We start from the raw sequence: 15,553 nt of genomic DNA, 5'->3' as shown, positions 1-15,553 counted from the left end.
TATATATATATATATATATATATATATATATATATATATACCGTAATTCCTCAAATAAAAGCCGGGGCCTTTATTTACCTAAACTGCAGAAGGTACCAGGCTTTTATTTGAAGCAGGCTTTTATTAGAGGCAGGCCTTTATTTAAAAAAAATCAAAATCAAATTTCCGTCTGGGTTCCATGCTCCTCAAGACAATTTCGTTTTCAATAAAGTTGTTAAAAAGACAGTCATACTAGCAACACTAAATTATATGTGTGTTACATCCCCTGCAAACAAGCCCGCACTGGCCCTTTACGGGCCCACTTAGGGCTAGCCTAAGGGCCCCCAGCAGGCTGCCACCGCAGGGCCCATGAGAATTTGCTCATTGGCAAAACGTTGGCCCTGCATGGGCAGCCCTCACTTAGCCCCCAGGAAGCCCTCACTAAGCCCATAGGAAGCCCTCACTAAGCCCACACAGGGCACACACAGCCCGCACTATTTTTTATTTTTTTTTAACCGTTGGCGGATTCATTGTATTGTTAATGTATTATATCTTGTATGTTCATTGTATTTATTATATTTTGTATTTCATGTGGAACTTTTATTGTGGCTTACTTGGCCAGGGCTCCTTCGCAAAAGAGATTTGTTCTCAAAGGATTTCCCTGGTTAAATAAGGGTTAAATAAAATAAAATTAATTAATCTACAACAATAACTGTTTCACTATAAATACTTGTTGGCGGCTACTATAACTATAAGTCTTTGGGAAAAACAATTATTCTATACATCTGAAATTAATGCAGTCACCACATAACTAATTTCTGTATTGTCAAAAATGTACAGTAGTCAAAGGGATTTCAAATCAATGTATTTATTAATCACAAAATATAAAAGATTCAATTCAGGTTAAAGGTGCATTGCGCAACATTTAATGTTAAAAATACCCATTTTTCTAACCCTTACATGCTTAAACAATTGCCTGATTGGGCTGAATGAGCCCTTCTCTCATCACTGCGATTGCCTCTATAATCCTGTACAGTAAAATAAATAAGAGGGATTCGGGACGGAATTTGAGACTGGGCGTGACATCATGCGCGTTCACGCTCACCTGGCTATGTCTGGCAGGTTTGTTTATTCGCCGCCATTCTCCGTATCAGCGAAGATAACCTGAAGACAACTCGAGCGACAAAACTTTAGTCAACTTTCGACAAAAGTAAGATGGATTCAAAGAGACCGGCTTGTAGTTCATCCAAATGCAGTTTCACTTGTCGCCAAAGGGGGCATAGTTCTGCAAAAACTCAGAGACTTGCGCAATGCACCTTTAATACAGGTTAATAAAGCTAATTTAACACTCTGAAAGGGACTAAAAATCCTCTATACAAATATAAAAATAATTCAAATAAACATAAAAATACCAAATTACTTCGACCTTTGCTGAAAATATGTTTGGTGTGCTAATTATTCAGTTGCAGTCTTCCCCCGAGGTCTCTTGACTAGTCAGCAGACGGTGGTAGCGCTCCTTTCGTCCACCCGCTCTGTCTCTTGAATTCCGCAGCCACACCTTTATCTCACTCTCAATTTCAGAATCACGAGGACTTGGCTGAAAGGAACATTTTCTTACAGCCTCTGAAAAGCAAATAGGCATGAAACAACACTGTGTATGGGAAGTAATTAATATATGCCATTTCCAATACCACATGCTTGCTTACCTGTTACAACCCTCCTTAGCCTCAGGTTCTGAAAAGGTCTCTTTTGGTTTGAGCCATTCCAGTTCAACTGAGTGGCTAAAGAATGGCCAATCAATGTTGTCAGTATTCTCCTAGTTGCTACCTGGGCATTACACCCACCAATGGTTCCTAGATAGGCAGTCTAACAGGAAGGAACATACACACATAAAAAAGTGATTTGCATTGGTAAAAATTAGGCTCAGGACAAAACATTTTTTAAAGCTTTCAGTCTGTGAAAAGTACAGTTTTAGTTATAGCAGAAAGTTAGGGTAGGTTCTCAAAAGCAATTTCTTTGAAATTTCTCTGCAACACTTTGTTGAGAAGCTACAGTTGTTAGCCACTAGTTGATCAGGACAATGGGTCAATTCCCAGGCAAAGGACTGTAGATGCTAGGGCTGTGCTCAGAATATCAATACAACGATACATCGTCATGAACTCCTGGCGATGTGCGTATCGATACAGCAGTTATCGTTACTGTCGTGCTTTTGAATGTAGCCAATTCAGGGCTGGAATTTTGGCGCGAGATTGCAGGTATTGCGCATAATTTTAATCATTCCCGCAGCTCTCCCACTTATAATGCGGGAAAATCCCGCAAACATTGATTCACTTTAGCATGTAGGTCAGGGATCGGGAACCCTTTTTGACCAAAGAGCCATTTTTTCATTTTTGGTTAATGCATTTTTCCAAAAGAGCCACAGTAAAAATATATATATATTATTATTAAAGACGTGCTTTTTTTCAATACAATTTCAACAGCAGTAGGCTAATTAGTAGGTCCATAGACAACTAAAAACAAACAAATATTCAGCAAGCAATAAAGTTTCAATACGTATTAATTGTGAAGGGATTTAACTGTGACTGTGAGGTTGAGTTACCAAATGATGAACATAAATCCTCTCTGTCTGCATGTGTGTGAATACTCGACTTGGCATTTTGATATATTTTTGTGTTTATTTGGCCGTTTAGGTGCGCAACCGAAGACAAAGGCTATGCTTGTCCATGTTGCGCTCGGAGCGCACAGCATCCTGCCAGTAGAATTCCAGTAGAATTCCATTCTCTTTCCCGACTTATCGCGCTTTTAATATTTATTTTCAATATAAAGCACATCCTGCTCTTTTTTTTTTCTTATTTTGACCAGGGCAAAAATGTCGGTCTTGGTAAGTATCCTCTAAACACAGTTGGTTATGTCTTAAATAAGCATAAAAGTTTTTAACAGAAACGGCAATTTCCCGGTTGTATGATGAAGTTAAGCGAGATATTCTGCTGTCACTCTCTTAACCCTGAGCATGTCGATCAATTGTTGTTTCTGCATAAAAATCTGTAAATGTAATCATTTAGAATGATTTCAACGTAGAAGAAATTACTTTGTTTGGTGCAGATTCCAACACTTAAGACCAAATTGTTAAATACTAAGTGTTTAAAAGAGTTTGAGAAAACTAAGTTAAATTTAAGTTGTTACCATTTCTGCTTTTATGGAATGTTTTAAGTTTAGTTTAGTCATTGAGCAGTGTAGACATGCTTCAGTGTCGCTATAATTGTCATTTCAGTTGAGGCAGACTTTAAAAGCAGAAGGAAGAGCCATTCTAAGCTTTTTATTTATTTATTTAACTCAGTGTTTTTTTAATGACAAAAACTAAAGTGTTTTTTTAATGACAAAAACTAAATTGTTTTTCAGTTATCACAACTGTTATAACACTGGTTATTCAATAAACAGATATTACTGTTACTAAACTCAGCTCAAAAGACATTTTAATTCCAAATTGATCAATATCGTGATGCGTATCGTGTCGTGATGCGTATCATATCGTGACATTGTTGGTGATACACAGACCTAGTAGATACACTATGGACAAAGTATGTGGACCCATTGACTTGGCTCCCCCTTTGCAGTTGCAACAACTTTCACAAATACTCTTGTGGATGTATGAGCATAAGATTTAAAAATGAAAAAATAATAATAATAATAATCATATTTTTACACATTAAATTGACCAAAAGAGAGAGTAAGCATTTCTTTTTCAAATAAATGCTGTTTTTTTTTACTTTCTATTCATCAAATAATCCTGAAAACACAAAAATATGAAGCAGCATAACTGTTTTCAACACTGATAATAATCATAAATGTTTCTTGAGCATCAAATCATCATATTAAAATGATTTCTGAAGGATGATGTGAAGCTGTGATGCTGAAAATTCAGCTTTGATCACAGGAATTAATTACATTTTACAATATATTCACATAGAAAACAGTATTATTAACAATATTAACAATACTATTGTTTTTAATGCTGTCTTGGTGAACATAAGAGACATAAACATTTGTACCAACACAATTAGTGTATGTTTGACATAGTGTATGTTTGACGTTTTACTTACTAATCATATGGTTGATCAATAGTGCTTTAGAGATGATGATCAGCTCCACTCTGCTACGGTGCAGGGCATCAGCATGGAAGGATCTAGGAACACAACAAGCCATTTGTCACAGAGCCAACAATATTATTATACAATGCCAGGTTTATTAAAAGGAAAGAAGCTACAGCACAGGTGAAATGCAGAAAAGAGAAAGAATATAAAGAATAAACAGAAAATAATTTCTTAATTAGGATAACAGAATTTGTTTTTGGGTTTACTTATTCATTTAATATTGATCATTAGGGTTGGGTATCGTTTGAATTTGAACGATTCCAATTCCGATTCCGATTCCTTGTTTCGATTCCGGTTCCTAACGATTCTCAATTCCGATTCTTTTAAGAGGCAGGGTCAAAAAAGTTTAGCTAACCAACGGTCTTTCTGAGGGAAATACTCTGACCTTCTCCATCAATTTTAATTCTATGAACTTTTTACTTTTTATTAACTTTACAATGAATTTCTCACAGGGCTGTTTTCAACTACAATATAAATATCAAATCTATGAACTTGAATATAAATATTATAAATTATGAATATATTTTCACAGGCGTACACTTCCCTCGAGAGCTTTATTTTTGAAAACACATTTACACGAGTGTATGATGCTGCAGGTACATGTAACCGTGCTCCCACTGATGGGCTAACCTGGTGCAGAATAGCAAATAAACAATAAGAAACAAACAACTTGTAAAAAACAGTCCAGATTAGCAGCAGGTACAGTATAAAATCAAAAACAGTTCTTGTTTAGGAAAATGATCATATCTGCCTTCTCAGGCAGGATGCGTGAACGTTCTGAACAGATAGTATCTCCTGCTGTGGAGAAAACACGTTCGCTGGGTGTAGAAGAAGCTTGAACGCATAAATACGAGAAAGCTAGATTTGACAGCAAAGGATAAGTATTTTGTTGGTTCCACCACCATGCAGCAGGGTCCTCAGACATAAGGACCGGTGGAACTTCCTGGTATATCTGCAGCTCTCTCTCCACTCGTTTCTTGATGGACGTGGAGCTCTGCTGTGACACTATGTTCTGTGCCTCTTCCTCAGCGAACAACTCCTCCAGTGGAGTCTTCCTGGGCAGTTTGCAGGGAGGCTGTTGCTAAAAAACTAAACAAAAGGTTCATCAGTATTATCACTAAAAAAAGGGAAAACCTCCATTAAAAGCATGATCATTATTTAAATTGAAAACCTATATAATATCAGCTATATCGTACACTTACACTCTCCTGCTCATCCTCATTCTCAGACTGCATGGTGTCCCCATCAGCTCCACCGTCTTCCTTGGTTGACTACAAAGAACTTAATTAGCATTTAGATCTTAGATTTTAATAGCTGAAAAAGGACAGTTGTGCATTTCACCTGTTCAATCAGATTTCTCTGGATCTGGTCCCAGATGGTGTCATTATCCAATTTATGTTTAAAGCGTGGATCCAACGCAGTGGCCACTTGGAGAAAGTTCCTGATCTCATCATTCTGCAAAACACATGTTCTTTAAATGTTTCAACAAGCCACAGGATATTTCTATTCTAGAACAATTTCTTTCCAGGTGCCCTGCCTCAGTCAATTACCTGGTAGCGCTTGGATAGGTTTGCCCAAACCTGTTTTTTAAGGTTTGACACAAAGACTGTGTCTCCCTCTTTTACAGCCAAGTGTGCCTCAAGCTTTTTGAGGATAGGCAGAATCTGTCCGCATGTGGGACTCTTTTCGGAGGACACACAGAGTGTTGAGGTGTAGAACACCTTCATCAAGTTGAGGAAATCTTCAGCTTTCCTAAAATCCTCCTCAGTTAGCCGAGCAAGTCTGTAAAATAATTAAGAACATCTAGATTGGAGATATAAATATTCTCTTTTTTTCTTAACAAAACACCTAACATATGTATTCCCTACATTAGCACATTCACTCTAATACTGTTCTTTGAATTCATATTTTGTGTGTACTGATATTTTTTGTCTAAACTTGTCTTAGACAAGTTTAGACAAAAAATACCAGTACACACAAAATACGAATTCTGTCTATCTATCTCTACCTGTCCCTATCCATATTTTTTCTCAGCCGTTGATCCAAGCTGGCTGCTTGAATTGCAGGGTACTGCTCTGTGAATCTCTCCAGCATTAGATACAGAGAGTTCCATCGTGTTCTCACATCTAGTATGAGTGAGTGTCGGGACAGCTCTGACAAAAACAAGAACATCAATTTTAAGTCATATAACAGATGCTTTTCATCCTAGGAGACAAACAATACTTTTGTAAAATTGGATTCTGCAGAGCTGATAAATAATAATAAGATAGATCAGACATATAAAGTCATTACGTGTCAATGCACAACAGTTAAATAAAGTGAACTTTGTGTGTCTTACGTAGAAGTTGTTGCTTCTCTTGGAGAACCACCTTGGCCATTGAGCACCTCTTCATCCACACAACAATGGTTCGGACCTTGGCCACCCACTGACTCACTGAATTTAGGGAGAATAGACTTTGTGCTGCTAAATTAAGTGTGTGGGCGAAACAGCACAGTTTTACAAATCGCATGTGCTTAATAGCCACATCCATGTTGGCAGCATTATCTACAGTGACTGCTACAATTTTATCAGATATGCCAAACTCTGACAAAACATCACTAATTTCCTCTGCAACAACACAACCGGTCTGTGCTTTGTACACAGCCTTTGTTTTTAGCACTTTTTGCTGCATTTTGCCCTCTGCTATGTAATGTGCTGTGATGGTGAGGTAGTGGTCCTGTGTGATGCTACTCCAGCCATCACATGTGAGTGCAACAGCGCTGACTTCACTGAGCTCTGTAATAACATTAGACTTCTCAACCTTGTACCACGATGGGATTAATGTGTTTGACAGGTAGTCCCTGGAAGGTGGTGTGTATTTGGGGTTTAGAGTTTTCACCATGTCCCTGCACACATAAACAAACATGTAATGTTGCTGTTACTGTTTAGGGGATTGCTAACTAAGTTAGCAATTTTGTTGGTTGCAATGCAATTTCCCATTGCCTGGCAACTATGCTTTTGGGAAACGCACCGTAGCTCAGTATCAATAAGCTTAGCTCTATCGTTATTGCTTAACTAACCTAAATGTTGGTGATTCCACCTCTGAAAAGGGATGCAGCCTTTTCACGATGTGTGCAGTGACCTTTCTGTGGCACTCTTCTTTTTGTTGCACCGACATCTTCCCCCTTGCCGCTATGATGAACGGATTAGACTCAGCACATCGCGGAGTCGTGGAGTCATGGCTAACGTTCGCGATCTCAGGTCGTAAATTGTCTATGAAAAATACGTGGGATAATTTGTTAGCTGCCTCAATGTTGGCGCAAGATGTATTATTTATTGTATATGGATTGTTTTACTTACCGGATTCAGACTGCAGTGCAGTCACTGCGGTGCCAGGCTGGGGGTCAGAGCCAGAGGAAGAGGCAGCAGAGGAAGAGGCAGTGGAGGACGGTCGGCGCAGCGCGTCAAAGACGGGGCACACATTTATTTGTACTCCATGCAATCGGAGGGGATTTATCATGTTCGTCGTGCACCCTTCGATGCACGAAACATTCTTGTCACAAATGTTACATTTTGCCGAGATTTCGTTATTTTTAGAAAAGTGAAGCCACACTTTGGACCGCCGACGCAAGCTATTCATGTTCGATTCACGCGGTTATGCCAACACTTCCGGTGGACGCTTCTTCGTTGGTGTTCAGCAGTTTCTTCTTCCGGTCGGCGGACTGTGAATATCGAAACTAGGAATCGAAATTTAAACTTTTGAACGATTCCGGGAAAATCGAAAAGTTAGTCCCGGTTCCAATCGATACTCGATACTCGATACCCAACCCTATTGATCATACAGTGTAACTTACTTTTGGATATCAATAAATTAAACAAATAAAAAATGTAAATTTGAGAAATTAAAAAAAAATAAGAAAATAACAGATGCATGGTGATATAGGTGAAACATATTGTGATAAAATGGATATGAGGTTATTTAATGAGCTTCCTCGGTTCACCTGTGTTTCCTACTTCTCTGACAGCAGCTTTCTTCAGAAATGTTGAAGTCGTGGAGCTTTCTCTCTGTTATGGGCTATTTTGTTACTACTGAAATCACAGACATTTTTTTTTATCAGTATTTGTTTACCATTGAGCTAGTTTCAGCCAATTTTCTCGCTCCGTGTAACGTTAAGAACATCACCGATTAACTGTTAACGTTACATACGTTTATGTTTACGTTTGTGTTAAATAAATTAGCTCACTTCCAAGTAAAACCTTTACAAAACCTCTCATCTACACATAAGAGATTATTAAAAGCCCAAACTTTCATAAATAAAAGCTCAACCGAGTTAGTGCTAACGTTAACGTTAGCTTAGCTAGCTAACGTTACCTCTTCTGAAAACGGTTGAGATGCTAACGGACTTTTCCCGAAGACACTAAACCATGTCTATAAAGTAAATATTCAACAGAAGCGTGTCAATTACAAGTAAGAGAAATGTCAAAAACAGTTGTGTGTATTATTCGTGTGTTTTTAGAGACTAATCTCACCTGAAAGTAGTGAAAACAACAGCGAGAGAGGGAGTTTTGTTTTCTGCCAGTAACAGTGGTCCCGCGCCGTTTCCATGGCAACTCTGCGCCGCGGCCGCTCCAGTGTTTGAGAGCGACTCGAAAGTTCACGCGCATGGCCATTGATTACCACCACGTCAAAATCGTGCAGCACTTAAATAAAAATCTAATTAATATTAAATTATGAATGTAGAACTGATTTTGGAGATCTATGACTAGTTTCATAGGTGCAATGGCCTATACCCACACATAATATACTGCGGTCACAAGAATAATAAAAATAAAATAAAAACTTTTGACCGCATTAATTATTCATTAGTTATTTTTTCTAAAGTATAGGCCTACTTCTGGTAAGTGTTCATTGCTTTTACCCCGGGCTTAAATTAAAAAGATGTCTGTGAAAAATAGTTTAATTTAATTTAATGCATTTATGGTGAGATTATATTTTCATGTTCATTTTGACCACGAACCATGCGCTGTCACTTTAATTCATCGCGTGCAGCCATTCATCCCTTTAAAGCAGCACTCAGTAAGAATTCCGTTTTTGTCAAACAGCGACCCCTAGAGTCGCTGTGGAGCACTTGTACTGTCGTGAATAGCACTCACGCAGAGATGGCTCCATAGCAGAGCCATCTCATTGGAACTCAGTTGAGACAGTTGAAGCCCATTTTTAGCGATTTCTGAGCACTTCCGTTCCTGACGCGCAGACTCAAACCGACTCAAACTAAGCTTGATGACGTGAGCAACCTGTCTGACAGACGTTAATCTTCTAGGAGCTGTGCGTGAAAATTGCCAACGTTAATCTTGCAGAGACGGGGAACTTGAGCAAAGAGTTCTTTGGCGTGAGTGAGCAGGAGTAAGTATTCCGTTGCTTTTATGGACTCATTATCTATGGGCTTCTCCCTTGACGGGACGTCCCCCCGATTGCCCGCGAGCTTCTCCTCCTGTCTGTACGGTAATTTCTGTACAGCGCGACAGAGAGTCGAGTGGTTATGACGCAATCGTTAGCCTATTTTTACTAAAACTGTTTCTACGGGGCCATAATGTAACATAGAAGGTAATGGAGCCCTTTATACATTGTCGTGTTTCTTTAGAAATAAATAATGGACAAATGGAGTCTTTAAACGCCTCAGATGTAAAGTTATTCGCTGTCAAAGTGACGCCAAAATGAATGGGAGTCAATGGGAATGCTAACGCAAGTGAAGTTCTGCTACAACATGGCGGCACCCGGCCGGCTTCAACTTCCGGTCGATGGATTACCCCCTTGGATGGCTCGCACTCACGGCCGGATCCCCTCCCCCTGTACACCAGTACCTGTTCGGTAGGATGGACGCTGAAACGAGTGGAAATAAGGTATGGCCCCTTTAAGAGCTGCGCGCGCCCAACACCACATGTATACGGCGCCGGGTTATTTCCGTTTGATGCTCATTTTATCAGAATTTTATCAGATCTGTTTTTTTGCCGTAAAGCAATTCGTTACCTCGCGAGACCTGATATCACACGATACTTCCTAACACTCAGGCCGGCGGCTCGCCGGCCCAAAGTTGCAAGGGTGGTTTTGCGGCTCACAGGCACCAGGGGGGTGCGAGACGACCACCATTCAACACGAAATCAGTAATATAAACATTACAATGACTCCAAAGCTGTTCGGTTAAGGTAAAAAAGTTACTTAGTTCACCTTTAAAACAAACGATAAATAGTGCTGATCGATCATGTATGTGTCAGGATTCAGGCTCGGAGACAGAGGTAAGTGATAAACATAAATGTATCTTTATTTAACTCAAAGGTAAGTATGCAGGGTTTCGGGAGTTCAACGGTGATCTCAAAGAGGATATATGTGGCAGGAATGCATCCAGGTGAGTGAATCCTCTTCTTAAGGAATAACGTGGCGGGTAACACAGATCAATAACTTGAGTTTTTCTCTCTTTTCAGATCGTTCGTGGATAGGCGTGATTCAGGAAGGATTCCAGGTGAGTAGATCCTTTGAAGTGCACTTGACAATGAGCTCACCAGTTCAGTGATACTTTCACTTTCTCTTGCAGCTCATCCAGTGGGAAACGGGACTCGTGGCGGATTCCAGGAAACGGAGAACATGAGTCATGGAGCGGATCCTGGGAACATCAGAACAAGGACAACAAGGTTAGTTTCCTTCAGGTAAGTATACTTTACGTCCGTTGCTGAAGGATGGCTCAGAGTGAGACAAGTGGTGACTGGTAAGGGTCGTTCCTGTTGGAGGCTTGACAATGACTGGGAGTGAATCGGGTGCTTTTGTGCTGGCTAGGAAGTGAGTGCTGAGTGGAAACAGGTGCAGGTGATCAGTAATCTGGGGACAGTGATCTTTGCGTGGTGACATGTGAGGGATCTGATTGGCTCCTGACAGTATGAGATGGGGAGTTTTAAATTGTGCAGCCTAGGCTACAGCTCTACTAGGCCTATGTCCAAAAAGACCAGCCATTTGTGCCCATTTCTCATATTTTTATCACATCCTTTATCAAAATGGTTATAATAATTTGTATAAGTTAATAACAAAAGAGCCTATATAAATTACATGAAAAATAGCACTATTATCCAAAGAGAGTTTTTAAGGGATCATGCGTTGTCTTGTAGACACAATCCAATGCACATAATGGATTTTTTCTTTTTATTCCTTCTGAGTAGAGTTATAAATGAAAGGTCTTATTGAATTTCACATTAAATTTTAAAAAGCAGCCAAAACGTAATGAAAGTGGCAAGTGGGATACCTAAACAAAACCTGCATGGGCCCAAAGGTACAAGACCTGCTCTGGGCCCGAACGGGCTGGCCCACAATGGGCCATCATGGGCTTAATGTGGGCAGCCCGCTAGTGTGGGCTGCTCACAGATAGCCCGCGGTGAGCCCAAAGCTGTGGGCCTCGCCTGGGCAAGCCCGCACTGGGCCTGTTTAGGTTTGGTGTGGGCTGGCCCTAGCCCACTGTGCCCACAAAAAGCCAGCGTGGGCCCCGCAGGGGCATGTTTGCAGGGTCTATTACTACCATCTATTGGCTGCAAGTTACGATGAACTTGAATGCACATTAGGGGATGTTTACACCTGGCCACTTCATGCGTTTTCTCAGATCGGAAAGCTATCTGATTTATCAAAACAATTCTACTTAAATCTGCTCACAAATGCGTTTTCGCAAAACGGATATAAATCGCGCTATATGCAGATTTAATGGAGTTCACGTCACCGAAAGCAACAGATATGAGCTGCATTTGATAGATCAGCTTATTTCAAAATCAAAAGACCGAGAGAGAGCGCGGCAACAGCCCTGGTAAGATCATTTAGTTTATTTACTTTTAATGAGTATTGTCTGCGACTTACTTTCACTTTAATCTGCAATAGTTTGCACGTTAGCTTTTTGAATAGATGCTCAGCTGCCGTGATGCGTGCGTGTTGCAGTACTAGCGTTGTCACAACTTGCTATAACATTACATAGCCTATAACACGCTCTCACACTTTTATTTCTTAGCGTTTTTGGGATGAGTAAAATTTAGATACGTGGTTTCAACAATCAGATGCATTTGATTTACACTTGTGCAGGTTTGTCTGGAATCTCGTCTCAGATCTCCTCCTGAAGAAGTGGTTTGAGTGATCGGATTTAAATCATCTCGAATGCGCTTCGGATGGCATTCATATCTGGTATTTTCACGATCAGATAGCTATCAGATCACAGAACACGCATGAAGTGGCCAGGTGTAACATCTCTTCAATGAAAGGCATTTAGGAGATTATCCACACTAATTTTTCCCCGGCCTTAATTTGAGACCGGCCTTTATTTGTCCGGGTTGATCACGCACCCGGCCACTATCAGAGGCCCGGCGTTTATTTGAATACCGTTTTTTATTTGAGGTATTACGGTATATATATATGTCTATGTGTGAGGGGTCAACAGGTAGTTGGGAGGTGTTGACACCGGAAGGGCAAACAAGTTTTTGACCGCTACGGCGGAGTTTGATAAACGCTGTTGTCGTGTTAAGTTTTGGGAATCTTCGTGCTTGTGGACCTTGTTCAACATTAGCCGCCTGGCGTGTCATAACAAGTAGCTACGGGACAACAACTCTAGCACAGTACTAGACTGGCGGTTATACATTGTGTTACAGTCATGGTTACAGTATGAACTGAAGTCACTTACTTCTCTTTCTAGTTTCTGGATTTCCAGTTCTAGTTTCCTCAGTGTCTTGCGTTTAATTTGCATCTCAAGGTCCATGTCCTGCAGCTTTCTTTTGTTCACATTAATCTTGACTTCTGTCAGCTCGATCTGTCTCTTAAGATGCGTTGTGTAGAGATATCTGACAGTTTGGGAATTCTGTGAACACCTTTTAGTTAGCATAGCAGAATTTTTGCATAATGTAAATTTACTTTAGGCAATAGTCACTATGTTACCAGGCTGCTTATCAGGCTGCCCAATGTCAGGATCCTGTAACAAATGATATTTTCTATTAGTACCACTTCCCTGACTTCTTATCTTATGAACTTATGAAAAATGTGACTATTTCCACAAAATTGACATGATACCTCAAGCCTTCTGGAGTCCAGCGACACGGTCTCATCATCGGCAGAAGTGCACTCCACTGCTGTAGATGTGGCTTCCCTCTGCCATATTCAAAACTTGTATTGATATTTTTGACAGGACATGCAAAGCCTATGATTTAATAAAGAGTAGCCTACTCACTGGCGAATCATAGTCTGGTGGCTCCAAAAGTGTAAGGGTGTTACCAGCCACTGCAAGGTAAGGCAAAGTCACACAGTCCACATAACAAAATATGGATTTCAATATTTTCCATGTGCAGTAGTATGGCAATAATGTACCTTGTATGAAGAGGCCAGTATCCCTTGCTGGGCCAGAGTCAGTGGCTGTCCCTCCCTGGATCCCTTCAATCACTGGCTTCCCTTTAGTCCAGGGCCAGCTCCTCTGCTGTGGTGAAGTCTTGCTTGGAGGGCCACCCCCCAGGGGCGGATCTACAGGGGGGCAAGGGGGGGCAGGTGCTCACTCTAGAGCCTTGCCCCCCAGCTGCCCCCCTAACTTTGATGATCCAAAAACTGTACTTGTAAAAACAACCTGCCACTATGTCCACAAGCTTCTCAAAACAGTGAACTAAACAATACATTTACCAAAAGTGAACAATTTAATTTTTAATTTTAAATATATTATTAGCCCCTCCCCCCTGCGTCCCTGATTCAAACGTGCAGAGCGGCGTTGGCGGCTCACACACACACACACACACACAGCGAGTCTACTGCGGTGAGGTGGCCCTGCAACCCGACTGGAGAGAGTGAGCTTCCCCAGAGCCTCTGAAGGTGAAGTGAGTTTCCCCAGGTGTAGTTTAAACACACACGTTTAACTTAAAGTTACATTTGTAATGAATGTATTGTACACTAAAGACGATTCAGCATCAGCAAAAACAGCGCGTCTATTACGTTAGCCAAAATCAGCGGTCAATTCGCTCCCTCGTGATTTGTAAGAGCACTCTTCCCTTTGATTAGCCTAATTTTGATTTTAGTAAAGACAAGAACAGCTTAAGGCGAGACACAAAAACATCGGGGTTTTTTTCACTGGTTAATTTGAAGATTTTGGGCTATTTGTCTTCAATAACATGTCTTCTTTCAGACTTGTGGTGAATTTTTTTTTTCCAAAAAAACACATTTAGGACTTTATTTTACTACACTTTGTCTATTTGCGTCAGTAGATTTCTCCTAAATTCAACAAAAGTTGTCGTTCTAAATCAACATGCTGCTCCGCGATCGCTGCATGTCAATGTCATCACATACATCCAAGGGGGTAATACATCGACCGAAAGTTGAAGCCGGCCGGGTACCGCCATCTTGTAGCAGAACTTCACTTGCGTTAGCATTCCCATTGACTCCCATTCATTTTGGCGTCACTTTGACAGCGAATAACTTTACATCTGAGGCGTTTAAAGACTCCATTTGTCCATTATTTATTTCTAAAGAAACACGACAATGTATAAAGGGCTCCATTACCTTCTATGTTACATTATGGCCCCGTAGAAACAGTTATTGTAAAAATAGGCTAACGATTGCGTCATAACCACTCGACTCTCTGTCGCGCTGTACAGAAATTACCGTACAGACAGGAGGAGAAGCTCGCAGGCAATCGAGGGGACGTCCCGTCAAGGGAGAAGCCCATAGATAATGAGTCCATAAAAGCAACGGAATACTTACTCCTGCTCACTCACGCCAAAGAACTCTTTGCTCAAGTTCCCCGTCTCTGCAAGATTAACGTTGGCAATTTTCACGCACAGCTACTGGAAGATTAACGTCTGTCAGACAGGTTGCTCACGTCATCAAGCTTAGTTTGAGTCGGTTTGAGTCTGCGCGTCAGGAACGGAAGTGCTCAAAAATCGCTAAAAATGGGCTTCAACTGTCTCAACTGAGTTCCAATGAGATGGCTCTGTCCATTTCTTATACTGTCTATGCATACATCTCTGTTGGAAAGCTCTCTCTCCTGTACATTGTTGTCGTATCCAAATATGGTCATTTCCTTTTAATCAGCAACCAATCGTGAAAGTACAATGGGCATTTAACTCTAAAACCGAAATCTCATTGGCTGATGTCAATTTCTGACAACGTGATTCGTTCAGATGCATCATGTGACGTGCTCTGACATTTAGATATGCGTTTTTGACTGTTTTTCTGTTCAGTTGAAGGCCATAAATGCTGTGATTTAGGTGGTTTGTATTGTTGTTGCTAAATGATTTGATAAGATATTGTGTCTGTAAATAGTTGTTTCCACTAAATAAAGTATGAATTTTTGCATTACAAATCTTTAAATGCTGTTTTCTCAAAATTAGTTTTTTTGTCATTCTCCAGTACAAACATCTCAGCCTGTGTAGCACATATGTACACCAACCTTTC

The 15,553-nt window shown here is 40.4% G+C and overlaps 2 protein-coding genes and 1 long non-coding RNA gene across 3 annotated transcripts in view; 2 read left to right on the top strand and 1 right to left on the bottom strand.

Annotated features, from left to right (window-relative positions):
• LOC130073047 (gastrula zinc finger protein XlCGF57.1-like) overlaps positions 1–15,553 on the top strand; it is a 754,620-nt gene that overhangs the window by 71,455 nt on the left and 667,612 nt on the right. The gene's annotated exons all lie outside the window — the stretch shown is intronic.
• LOC130073068 (gastrula zinc finger protein XlCGF7.1-like) overlaps positions 1–15,553 on the top strand; it is a 277,485-nt gene that overhangs the window by 71,436 nt on the left and 190,496 nt on the right. The gene's annotated exons all lie outside the window — the stretch shown is intronic.
• LOC130073103 (uncharacterized) lies at positions 4,349–7,956 on the bottom strand. Its single transcript, XR_008804210.1, has 2 exons — positions 7,661–7,956; positions 4,349–4,510 (listed from the first exon to the last, which is right to left on the bottom strand). It is a non-coding gene; the product is annotated as an uncharacterized LOC130073103 (long non-coding RNA).

Source organism: Rhinichthys klamathensis, unplaced genomic scaffold (genome assembly GCF_029890125.1).
Source record: "Rhinichthys klamathensis goyatoka isolate OS25496 unplaced genomic scaffold, OSU_Roscu_1.1 h1tg000523l_1, whole genome shotgun sequence".
NCBI classification, from domain to species: domain Eukaryota; kingdom Metazoa; phylum Chordata; class Actinopteri; order Cypriniformes; family Leuciscidae; genus Rhinichthys; species Rhinichthys klamathensis.
The sequence above is the reverse complement of the archived record's forward strand: the minus strand, read 5'-3'. Positions and strand labels throughout refer to the sequence as shown.